Below are 12,548 nucleotides of genomic sequence, written 5' to 3'. Positions count from 1 at the left end.
AGCATTGGTGTTGGTGGAGGTAGGGATGGTGGGCCTCTTCTTTAGATGGGTAGCTCCGATGGATGATGGCATTGGTGGTCAGGCTGGAAGAAAAGTCAGTAGTCTGGGGCCACCACTGTTCCTTCAGTTTAACGACTCATTGATGGCTATCTGTCAAGAGACCGGGACTGGAATCGAGACTCTTCCAACTCATTGACTGTGCCTTGGGCAAGTAAATCCCTTCCCTATGCTGAGCCTCAGTTTCTCCCTCTGTACAATGAAAGGGCAGATGAGATGGGCTTTATAAAGGTCCACCTTCCAGTTTAGAGGTTCTGTGTTTCCTGATCTGTCACTGTACTGTGGGGAAACTGAGGCAAGGGAGTTGTTCTCATGCTCCATAAGAAAGAAGGTTGCCCAGGGTAGGTCCCCATTCATTGACCTGAGCTGGGACAAGAAAGTGCAAATCCTTTAGCCTGCCTTTGACCAGTTGTACAGCACAGACCCCAAGACCAGGACCACCTGGACACATCATAGATTGCGTTTAACTTGGTGTTTAAAGGTGTGCTCACAGCTGTTCCTGTACGGAAAGAGTTATGCATAAATTCTGGCAAGGTTCTACCTAGGCCAGAGTGGTTAAGGGTCCATCCCGGCCCCTCCCCTTCAGACCCGCCCCTCTGAGACAACAGCTCTGCCTCCAAGCTGAACGGCCCCGCCCCTCCCTGATGGCCCCGCCCCCTCGGCTGCACCTGCTCGCACCTCTGGCTGTCAGTCCCGCCCCTAGGGGCAACAGCCAATCCCAGGCTAAGAGTAATGAGCAGAAATTGGTAAGGTGCCTTAAATAAAGACTGGCAAAGGGCTTTACCTGAGTCATCTCATTTGATTTTCATGTTGACTTTGTGAAGTCGGTGATATCATTAGTCTCATTTAACAGATGAGGAAACTGAGGTGCAGAGAAAATAAGTGATGGTTCTGAGGCAAAATTCCGCACTCAGGTCTTCTGGACTCCAAATCTAGCACTGTATCCACTATTCCCCCTTTCCCCAACAACCCACCGCTCCCAGGATAAGGGGTTGCCTCCTGGGAACTGCTTCCTCCTTTGTCTAGCCAAATCTACTCACCCCCTTTGGGCCTTGACTTTAACGCGTCGGAAGGGGCACTGGATTCAGAGTCAGAAAGTCTTCCTTCAAATCTTGTCTCTGCGCACTGGCTGCCTGTGTGACTCTGGGCAAGTCACTTAACTTCTGGGCCTCATTCATGTCATCCATTCATCCCTCCTTCCCTCCATCCCTCCCTCCATCCATCCATCCATCTGAATAACCAACCTTGGCCTAGAATGTGCTTAGATTTGGAGTTGGAGGACCTGGATTCCCAATCCCAGATCTCCAGCTTGGTTAAAATACTTAATGTCTCTGAGACTTAGTTTTCTCATCTATAAAATGAAGGGGTCGGGGAGAAGTAGGGGCTGTGGTTGAAGCAGCTGATCTTCAAGGGCCTTTTCAGCTAAATGTAGGATACTCACCACCTCCCAGTGATTCAGGACCTGGGAGAAGAGGCAAGACCCGACAGTCGGTCTAATCTGAGACTGCTCTGAAGATAAACCCTCCTTGGTTTTCTCTGGACAGAGTCTGAGGGGAGTTCCCTGGAGAGAGGCAAGAAGTGTGGGTAAGGGTGTTAGAATCTTGGGTGGGGGGCCTGCTCTGGGGGATGGATCTGAAGAGCTCTCAGGGGCCGTGGTTTGAGGAAAGTTACTCTGAGGATAGAGCAGGGGGCAGCAGGTCTGAGATGAAATAGCAAGGAGAAAGCCTGGGCTGTGGGATAGGCTAGTGGGGTGAGTGGGCCAGCAGGGGATGGAGAGGGCGTGTTAGAATCTCAGAATTGGAGGGGAGGGGGCGTTCTCATAGTTCATCTAATCCAACCCATACAGGAATGGAATCTCCACTGTACCACACCCAGCAGGGGGTCGGTCACCCAACCGACAGGGAGGAATCCACCGCCCTGTGAGGCAGCTCCCTACACTTTGAGACTTTGCTAACGGTTAGGAAGTTTCCCCCCCCAGCCCAAGCCTAAACCAGCCTCATTGAAACTTCCATGCACTGCTCCTAGGTCTGCCCCCTCGCCCCTCACCAAACAGACCAAGCCTCCACAGGACAGCCTCCAAATGCTTGAACACAGCTTTGCGGGCCCCCCCCCCCCCCCCCGAGCATTCTCTCCTCCAAGGTAAACGTAAACATTTCCAGTGCCTTCACCCCTTCAAACGATGCACTCAGACGACCCTTCACCATTCCGGTCACCCTCCTCCAGATCAGTTCGAACTCACTGTTGCGACCCCAGAACTGAACACGAAACTCCAGAGATCTGATGAAGGCGGGGGACAGTGGGACGGACTGTCGCCTCCGTCTGCCCGGGAACTATGCCTTTCTTATTGTTGCCCTAGGGATGGGGTTCAAGGGAGAGGGGAGTGTGAAGGAAAGGGGAGAGTGGACAAAGGTGTGTGTGTGTGTGTGTGTGTGTGTGTGTGTGTGTGTGTGTGTGTGTGTGCGCGTGCGTGTGTGTGTGTGTGGGCGGGGGATGTATTCCAGACAACTGCAAACCCATCTCAGACCCAATGCCCCGCATCTCTCATTCCAGGTCCTTGCTCCATTCATTCCTTCAATCAACCATTCCATCAAACAACCTTCGCTAGACTGTGCCAGCCCCTGCGACTTTGAGCCAAGAGGAGAAGCCGGGGACGAGGGAAATGCCTGGGAGACAGAGAACTTGGGTTTAAATCCCAGCTTTCCCACTGACCAGCTGTGTGACCTTGGCCAAGTCATTTCACTCCTCTAGCCTCAGTTTCCTCATCTGTAAAATGGGGAGGGGCGGACTAGGGGGGCCTCCCCCTCCCTCCCCAGTAGGCGGCTGAGGAAGTAGGAGGGCTGGGAGGCACAGCCCTGACACTAATTAGCTATGTGACCTTAGGCAACTCATTCACTTCCCTTCTCTGGCCCTTTGTAAAAGTGGGGGGAGGGGGAGTTGGGCTGAACTGGGCTGGATGGTCGCTAAGGGTTTTTTCTAAGTCTAGACATCTTCAGAGCCTCGTTCCATTTCAGAGAGCGTGTTGCTCCTCCCCTCCCAGCTCTGACTGGCGGGTGACCGGAGGGCGGGCCCTTTAAGAAGAAGTAGATCCGGCTCCGGCCTCCGCGAGGGGAGGGGGAAGGGGAAGGGAGGGGCGGTCTCCGGGAACTCCTCTCGGAGCGGAGCGGAGCGCTGCGCGAGGGTCGGAGAGTCCCGGAGAGTTGGGCCGGAGCCTCTGAGGCGCTTGCGCAGCTGGGCGGTGGTTGGTCTGCGAAGCTGAGGGGCGTCGCGGGGCTGGAGCAGGTGAGAGGGGCGAGGCTGGGGCGTGGGAGCGCCGGAGGCCTGACAGCCGGGTTGGGGGGGGCGGGGAGAGAGGGCACGCGGGGTCCCGCCTTTGGGGAGGGGGCGTTTGTGTGTATGGGGGGGTTCCTCACGGCGCGTCCCTGTCACGCGAGGCCCTCTCTGAGGAGGGCCTCGAGAAGGGTCAGCCCGCTCCGGAGAGAGGGGGAGGGGAGGGGAGACCCCCGCTGAGTTCGAGGCCAGGCTGGGTCGTCATAGGCCGTTCTTTCCGTTTTCTGGCCCTCAGTTTCCTTGGCTGTAAAACGAAAGGGTTAATTCCTGGGCCTCAGTTGCCCCTGTTTGTAAAAGGAGGGAGAAGGAGGTGTGAACTAAATCTGTGGCCCTGGAACGTGGTTTTTAAAAAAAATATTTTGAAACTTTTACTTATTTAATTTTTTAAAAAAATACTGAATTTTAATCCAAACTAAAATAAATGGTTTCCTTTGTAATCCTGCGTGTTTTATTTTATGCCTTTAAAAACATCATTCTGAGAAGGCTTTACCCAAAAGGTGAAGAACCCCTGGCATAGGTGGTCACCCTCTGGTGGTCATCTTTGAGTCGTGGCTTCCCTTCCCGAGCCTCAGTTTCCTCATCTGTAAAATAAGGGGGGGTGTTTAGATGATTTCTAAGACCCCCTTCTAGCTCTGGGTACTCAGATCCTCTTAAGTTGGCTTCTCTTACTGAGCCTCAGTTTCTTCATCTGTAAAATAAGAGGAGGAATTAAATGATTTATAAGACTTCCTTCTAGCTCTACGTCCTAAGTTCCTCTTAAGTCGTTTTCCTTTTCTGGGCCTCAGTTTCCTCACCTGCAAAATAAGGGATTGGGTTAGATGACTCCTAAAGCCAGTTCTGCTCCAAAGTTGGCATGGCCTCAAGAAAACCACTCTCTCGGGGGCCTCAGTTGCCCCATCTGTAAAATAAGAGGCTTGGACTAGAGACTGATTTTTATTTAGAGTCCCTTCCAACTCCTTTGGCCAAATCCTGTGATCCTCTTAAGTCTTTTTCTCTTCTTGGGCCTTAGTTTCCTCATCTGTAAAATAAAGATGATGTATTAGATCATCCTGGGAACACCAGGATATTGTCATAAATCTTTCCTTTGTCTGGGTCAAATGTCAAATGAGGTATCTTCCAGCTCAGTGAGTAACTGGTTCCTCCTTTTTGGGGCTCCCAAGAGTGGTCTTTGCTCCCTCCTTCAAAGAGGTGGACGTTAATAAGTGAAGGGGAGAACACAGCCTCAGGGCAGAAATTTTGAGAGCAGCCTCAAGTCATTGAGAGTTTGTTGGGGACTTGGGTGAAAGCTGTCCCTGTTGAGGGTATTCTGTGACCTCCTCCACCTGTCTCTGATAATTTAAATTGTGAAACACTAGAAAATTTCACCAAGCACTCTGAACATGAACTTTGGATTTTCTTGGTGGTTGACTTCATTTAAAAATACTTATACGTTTGTTGCCTTTTTAAAGCTTAAAGCTACAGATGTTATATTTTTTAAATAAAAGCCCTTAGGAGGGTTGGCTGTTGGGGTAAAACAACTTTGGTATGTGCTGTGAGATTTCTGAGAAAGGGGCAGTTATCCAGTGTATGTCCTGGTAGTGAAAATAAGCAAAAGTCTGTCCGTATGACTACTAGACCAAGACTTTTATTTTTGAGGAGGGGTGGCATGAGTTCCATTCTCCCTCAGGAAAGCCCTATGCCAGAAATCCCCATGTTGGAAATCCCCACTGTGTTGGCATATTAAGAAGCATCTTGATGTTTTTCCCCCTTACAAAAATAATTCGAAGTGTTTTTATGGCGACCCTAATTTTCTGAATTGTGTGAAATAACTTTCAACTTCCTTCCCTATTGATTCAGATTAACTAGGTTTTTTTTTTTCAATAATTTACTAAAGGCAGTTAGAAACTTAAAAACTTGAAATGTCAGGCTTTTAACATGAGAGTTAATATAAGTTGGTCAAGTAATCACAGAGCCTCTAAGAGAGTGAATCTTAAATTTTACTTTCAGCTTTGACATAGAATAAATGTCTCAGTTTGTCACTTTGTTAAAGTAGAAATAAGATTCAACAGCAACTTTTTCTGAGACTTAAATGTTTAAACTGTATATTTTGGGTACTTTAAGAGATTGTGGAAATGCTAATTTAGTACATTATATTTTTAGGGTTTTTTTTTTTACATTTTAAAAACAGATCTTTATGGATATCTTTTGTTTTTATATTGACTGAATTTCACCCTTATCTCTTCTCCCCCCTCAGAGAACCTTCACATATAACAAAAAACTTTTTAAAAAAAGAAAAAAAATCAGCAAAATTTAGCAAAACCATCCTCTTACCCCACCTCAGCAAAGGAATTGAGAGGGTGTCTTCTCGTGTCTCTTCTTTGGAGCCAGGCATGTTCTTTATAATTTTGCATGAGTCATGTAGATTATTTTGTGGTTATTGTTCACATTGTTGTAGTCTTTTGTGCATAGTGTGTTCTTTGTTCTACTTATTTGACTTTGCATCAGTTCATGTATTTCCATACTTCTCTGTATTCATATTCATCATTTCTTTGAGAAGAGTGAGATGATTTTCTAAACAATTTTAGTGATATTTCTTTATATAACATTGTTTAGTTTTTAAAAAGTAAAATTGTCTTCTGAACTATATTCTTTTTGAAATTTTAGCAATAGGTAGCTTTTCGGGACATTTTTCCATTGTAATTGTTTTCTAAAGTAGAGGGTTAAAGAAACTTCCAACATCTGAATTTAAAATAAAAAAATTTGTATAAATATACATATATACACATATATTTGTGTACACACACACACATATATTTTTTTACTCTTGCAACGTTAAAATCTTAAGAGTGTGTGTGTGTCTTCCTGTTTTCCTGGAATTTAGAAATTCAGTTACTAAACCAGACAGAAGGTGAATCAGCCAGTTGACTGATAGGTGGAAAAAACTGGAAGTTGTGTCTTTAAAGGAAATCTTCACTTACCGCCCCCCAAAGCATTCTAGCCTAACTTGAGGGGTTAAGTAGTCTCTCTAATCATTAATTACCTTTTCTGATTTTAGAGTACTAGATATCTTTTTGTGATTTATTTATAACTAAACACTAATTTTGTCCTGCTATATTTGAGATGTTTTCCTTGAATATATAGAAGTATCTTGTTATTTTCCAGGTAGATGGCTTCAGACCTACTTTTGTCAAAAGGAGTTTTGATCCCTTCCTGTTAGGATTAAAAAGCAAAGTCTTTTTCAAAATTATCTACTAGATCAGAACTAACCCCCCAACCCACCCCTACTACCCACCACCCAGTAACACTTGATGTTTTGTGAGACCTACCTCTGACCTGATTTGTTAGGCCATTTTGAGGCTAAAATAGTTTTAAAATATTCTTCTATCAGTTCTCTACTTAGTAGTACTTTGCCAATTAAAAATATCCAATTATTGTTCTCTGTTAGAATAAAGGGGATAAGAGATTTGTTTTTGGATAGATATATTAGGGCAAGAACCAAGAACTTGAATTTTGGCAGTGATGAGAACTTATGTGACCTTGGGTAAATCTTTTCTATGTGCTTCCATGATTTTTCTACTTTAATAGTAGAACAAAACAAATAATAATAGGAGCAGCTAGGTATCATAGTAGATAGAACAGTAGGCCTGGAGTCAGGAAAACCTGAGTTCAAATTCAGATCCAGACACTACTAGCTGTGAGATCCCAGGTGAGTCAGTTAACCTCTGTTTGCCTTAGTTTTCTCATCCGTAAAATGAGACTAGTAATAGTACTTACCTCCAGAAGTTGTTGTGAAGATCAGATGAGATAATATTTCTAAAGTGCCTGGCACATAGTAGGCACTATATGTTAGCTATTGTTATTATAATAATCCTTGACCTGATGTGAAGATTGTTGGTTTTATTATATATATTGAGTTTTTCTTCCTTCCCCAGATTGTTGTTTATATATGCTTAATTAATGGTTTTAAGTGGTTTTAAAAGTCTTTAAATCAAACTTTTTGATTGCATTACCCCTATGGTAAAAAAAAAAAAAAATGAGCAAGCACTCCTAATGTATGAATATTCTCTTTTAAAATTGTGTAGATTAACTGGGGTGTGACTTCTGTCCCACCCAAATCAAAAACGGTGGAGTGTACATGAGGCTTTTATTCTCCCTTCCCCATTTTTTTGAGACTCTTATTTAATACTTTGTTTTTTCCCAATTACATATAAAAACAATTTTAACATTCTTTGTTTTTCAGATTTTGAGTTCCAAATTCTCTCCTGCCCCTCTGCCATTGAGAAGGCAAGCAATTTGACATAGGTTATACATGTGTAGTCATACAAAACACATTTCCATGTAAGTCATTCTGTGAAAGAAAACACAGACAAGAAAAAAAAAAAAGAGAAAGAAAGTAAAGAAAAAGTATCTTTGATCTGTATTCAGGCTCTACCTGTTCTTTCTCTGGAGATGGACAGCACCTTTCATCATAAGTCCTACAGAATTGTCTTGGATCATGGTATTGCAGAGAATAGCTAAGTTATTCATGGTAGATCATCATACAATATTGCTGTTACTGTGAACAATGTTCTGCTTCTGCTTATTTCACTTTGTGTCAGATCATGTGAGTCTTTCCAAGTTTTTGTGAGAGCATCCTGCTTGTAATTTCTTAAAGCACAATAGTATTCCATCACAATCATATACAATTTATTCAGCCATTCCCCAATTGATGGACATCCCCTCAATTTCCAATTCTTTGCCACCACTAAAAGAGCTGCTATAAATATTTTTGTAGACATAGGTTCTTTCCCTTTTTGTTTTTTTATCTCTTTGAGATATAAAACTAGTAGTAGTATTGCATAGTCAAAGGGTATGCATGGTTTTATAGTGCTTTGGGTATAGTTTCAAATTGCTCTCCAGAGTGGTTGAATCAATTCACAACTTTACAAGCAGTACATTAATATTTTAATTTTCCCACATTCCCTCCAACATTTGTCATTTTCCTTTTCTGTCATATTAGCCAATCTGACAGGTGGGAGGTAGTAGCTCAAAGTTGTTTTAATTTGCATTTCTCTCATGAATAATGATTTAGAGTGGTTTTTTTTCATATGACTATAGATAGTTTTGATTATTTTGTCAGAAAACTGCCTGTTCATATCCTTTGACCATTTGTCAATTGAGGAATGGCTGTTGTTTCTGTAGGTTTGACACAGTTTTCTATATGTGTGAGAAATGAAGTCTTTTTTGTTTTTGTTTTTTTAGGCAATTGGGGTTAAGTGACTTGCCCAGGGTCACACAGCTAGTAGAGAAATTAAGTCTTAATCCAAGAAAAACATTTTTTTTTGCAGTAATGATTACCAACTATGTATTTCCCTCCATCCAATTTTCCACCTGTTTATCCTACTTTCTCTTTCCTTTTACCCTGTCCATTCTCAAAAGTGTTTTGCTTTTGACTTTTACCTCCCCCAAACTGCCCTCCTTTCTATCAGCTCTTCCCCTCCCCCCAGTCCCTTCTCTTATCCCCTTCTCTTCCTACTTTCCTGTAAGGTAAGATAGATTTCTACACCCAGCTGAGTATGTATGTTCTTCCCTCTTTCAGCCAATTCTGATGAGAGTAAGGTTCACGTGCTCCTCTCCCCTCTTCCCCCATTTTTTGCCTCCACTATATGTGTGTGTGTGTGTGTGTATATATATATATGTCCTCTTTTATGACAGATAATTTATCCCATTTTACCTCTCCTTTTCCTCTTCTCCCAATGCATTCTTCTTTCTCATACCTTAATTTAATTTTTTTTTTTTGTAGATAATCACACCATCACACTCAACTCATGCCTCTGCTTTCTGTCTATGTATAATACTCCTTCTAACTGCCCTAATAATGAGAAAATGTTTAGGAGTTTAAATATCATTTTCCCATGTAGGAATAAAAACAGTTTAACCTTATTGAATCCCTTATGGTTTCTCTTTCCTGTTTACCTTTTTATGTTACTTTTACATCTTGTATTTGAAAGTCAGATTTTCTATTCAGCTCTGGTCTTTTCATCAAGAATGTTTGAAAGTCTCCCCAATTGATAAATGGTCAAAGGATATGAACATGCAATTCTCTGATGAAGAAATTAAAGCCATCTATAGTCATATGAAAAAATGCTCTAAATCACTATTGACTAGAGAAATACAAATCAAAACAACTCTGAGGTATCACATTATACCTATCAAATTGGCCATATGACAAAACAGAGAAATGATAAATGTTGGAGAAGATGTGGGAAAATTGGAACACTAATGCATTGTTGGTGGAGTTGTGAACTGAGCCAACCATTTTGGAGAGCAATTTGGAACTATACCCAAAGGGCTGTAAAAATGTACATACCCTTTGACCCAGCAATAGCACTTCTAGGACTGTATCCCAAAGAGATCATACAAATGGGAAAAGGACCCACATGTACAAAAATATTTATAGCAGCTCTTTTTGTGGTGGCAAAGAATTGAAAATTGAGAGGATGCCCATCAATTGGGGAATGACTGAACAAGTTGTGGTATATGAATGTAATGGAATACTGTTGTGCTATAAGAAATGATGAACAGGCTGACTTCAGAAAAACCTGGAAAGACGTGTATGGTCTGATGCTGAGTGAAGTGAGCAAAACCAAGAGAGTGTTCTACACAATAACAGCCACGTTGTGCTATGACTAATATTGATAAACTTAGCCCTTCTCAGCAATGCAAGGATCTAAGACATCTCCCAAGGCCTCATGATGGAAAATGCTATCCACATCAAAAGAAAGAACTATGGAGTTTGAATGCAGGTGGAAGCATACTATTTGCTATTTTTTTTCTTCTGTTTTGTTTTGTTTCTTCTTTCTGGTGGTTCCTCCTATAGGTTCTGATTCTTCCTTACAATATCACTAATGTGAAAATATATAGGAATGTATATATATAGCCTGTATCAGATTGTACACTATCTTGGGGAGGGAGGGGGAGAAAAATTTAAATCTCAAAAGCTTATGGAAGTGATTGTTGATAAAATAAATTAATAATTTAAAAAAAGAATGTTTGAAAGTTCTCTGTCCCCTGAAGGATTATTCTCAGTTTTGCTAGGTAAGTGATTCTTGGTCAGCTCTTTTGCTATCCAGAATATCGTATTCCAAGCCCTCTGATCCTTTAATGTAGAAACTGCTAAATCTTGTGTTATCCTAACTGTGGCTCCATGATATCTGAATTGTTTCTTTTTGACTGCTTATAGTATTTTCTTTTTGACCTGGGAGCTCTGGAATTTGACTGTAATATTTGTGGGAGTTTTCATTTTGAGATTTCTTTCAATTTCTATTTTATCCTCTGGTTCTAGAATATTAGGGCATATCCTTTGGCCATTAATTGAGGAATGGCTCTTATTTCTGTAGATTTGACTCTGTTTTCTGTATGTATGAGAAATGAAGTCTTTATCCAAGAAAAAAGTTTTCCTTGATAATTTCTTGAAAGATGATGTCTAGGCTCTTTTTTTGATCATGACTTTCAGGTAGTCCAATAATTCTTATATTATCTCTCCTGGATCTGTTTTCCAGGTCAGTTGTTTTTCTAAGGTGGTTCACATTTTCTTCTATTTTTTCATTCTTTTGAGATTTTATTTGTTTCTTGATGTCTCATAAAGTCATTAGCTTCCACTTGCCCAATTCTAACTTTTAAGGAATCATTTTCTTCAGTGAGCTTTTGTGCCTCCTTTTCCATTTGGTGGATTTTACTTTTTAAGGAGTTCTTCTCTTCAGTGAATTTTTGTATATCTTTTTCCATTTGCCCAATTCTGCTTTTCAAGGTATTCTTCTCTTCATTGGATTTTTGTGTTTCTTTTACCATTTAGTGTATTCTGTTTATTAAGGTGTTAGTTTCTTCAGTATTTTTTTATGCCTCCTTTTCCAAACTGTTGACTCACTTTTCATTATTTTCTTGCATCACTCTCATTTCTGTTCCCATTTTTTCCTCTGCCTTTCTTACTTGATTTTTAAAATCTTTTTTTGAGCTCTTCCATGGCCTGAGACCAATTCATATTTTTCTTTGAGCATTTGGATACAAGAGTTTTGGCTTTGTTGTCTTCTGATTGTGTTTTGAGCTTCCTTATCACCATAGTAACTTTCTGTGGTCAAGAGTTTTTATCTGCTGCTTGCTCATTTTCCGGCCTATTTCTTGACTTTTAACTCTATGCTAAAGTGGGGCTCTGCTTCCCAAATGGAGGGGGCACCATCCCAAGCTTCAGGTTTTTTGTGCAGCTATTTTGAGAGATAATTCTGGGAACCTGTAAGTTTTTGGCTCTTCCAAGGTGGTATGATCTAGGGAGAGGTGGTTTACTACTGTTCTGTACTGTGCACTGGTCTGTGAGTAACCACAAGCACTTTTTTCCACCCTGGAACTGTGACCAAGGTTGCTGCTCCCCTGCAGCTGCTCACTCTTGCTGTGCTAGTGTTCCTTCTTGCTCCTTAGGACTGTATAGCAATGCAATAGAGTCCTGCCCTTGGTACCAGCAAAGGGACCCCTGTAAATTTCCTTCTGACCTGTTGTCCGATCTCCTTGTTGTCTGTGCTCTGGAGATCTGGAACTGCCACTGCTGCCACTGATACAGTCACCCCAAGGCCTGCTCCTGGTTTGCTGGGGCCAGGTCTGAGCTGGCACAGCCTGTGCCGGGCTGCACTCTTCTCTCACCCTGGTGCAACGGATCTTTCCCTCTGACCTAAGTTGTTTTGGGCTGGAAAATGGTTTCATTCCACCTTTTTGTGGGTTCTGCTGCTCTAGAATTTGTTTATTATTTAAAAGTATTTGGACAAATTTGGGGGAGAGCTCAGGTGAGTCCCTGCCTTTACTCTGCTATCTTGGCTCCTCCTCCCTCGAGGCTTTTACTCTTGAAGCCCCTCTGGGAGTTAAGCCTGCTTACAGCCCTGAGGTATAGGTTAGTGGGAGAGAGTTTTCCCATTGGCACCTTCATGGCTGTTGCTGTGAGTACCTACCTAACAGTTGAGTTATAACTGTTCTGAGGGACTTCATGAGATGGATGATGTGTTGAGATAAAGAAGGATAGGAGTAGATTTGTTGGAGACCAGCCATATGATTGGCTATTGAAGGAAGGGTGGGATTCAAACTCTCTTTCTACCTTCTGATTGGTTTTGCTCTTGGACCATACCTCCCCCGCTATTGAATTATAAATCTCAAAAAAAGATGAT

General features: G+C 42.1%; 1 protein-coding gene across 1 annotated transcript in view; it reads left to right on the top strand.

The window, feature by feature from the left end:
* The first annotated feature begins 3,220 nt into the window (after positions 1-3,220).
* Positions 3,221-12,548, top strand: part of MOB3A (MOB kinase activator 3A) — a 42,851-nt gene continuing 33,523 nt past the window's right edge. The window contains exon 1 of the mRNA XM_027853228.1: positions 3,221-3,336. The gene's annotated coding sequence lies outside the window, so the exon portion shown is untranslated. The remainder of the gene's footprint in view (positions 3,337-12,548) is intronic.

The sequence above is a fragment of the Vombatus ursinus genome, unplaced genomic scaffold, assembly GCF_900497805.2.
Source record: "Vombatus ursinus unplaced genomic scaffold, bare-nosed wombat genome assembly UNPS02009918.1, whole genome shotgun sequence".
Classification (NCBI taxonomy): domain Eukaryota; kingdom Metazoa; phylum Chordata; class Mammalia; order Diprotodontia; family Vombatidae; genus Vombatus; species Vombatus ursinus.
Note: the sequence above shows the minus strand (reverse complement) of the source record. Positions and strands in the feature narration are given on the sequence as shown.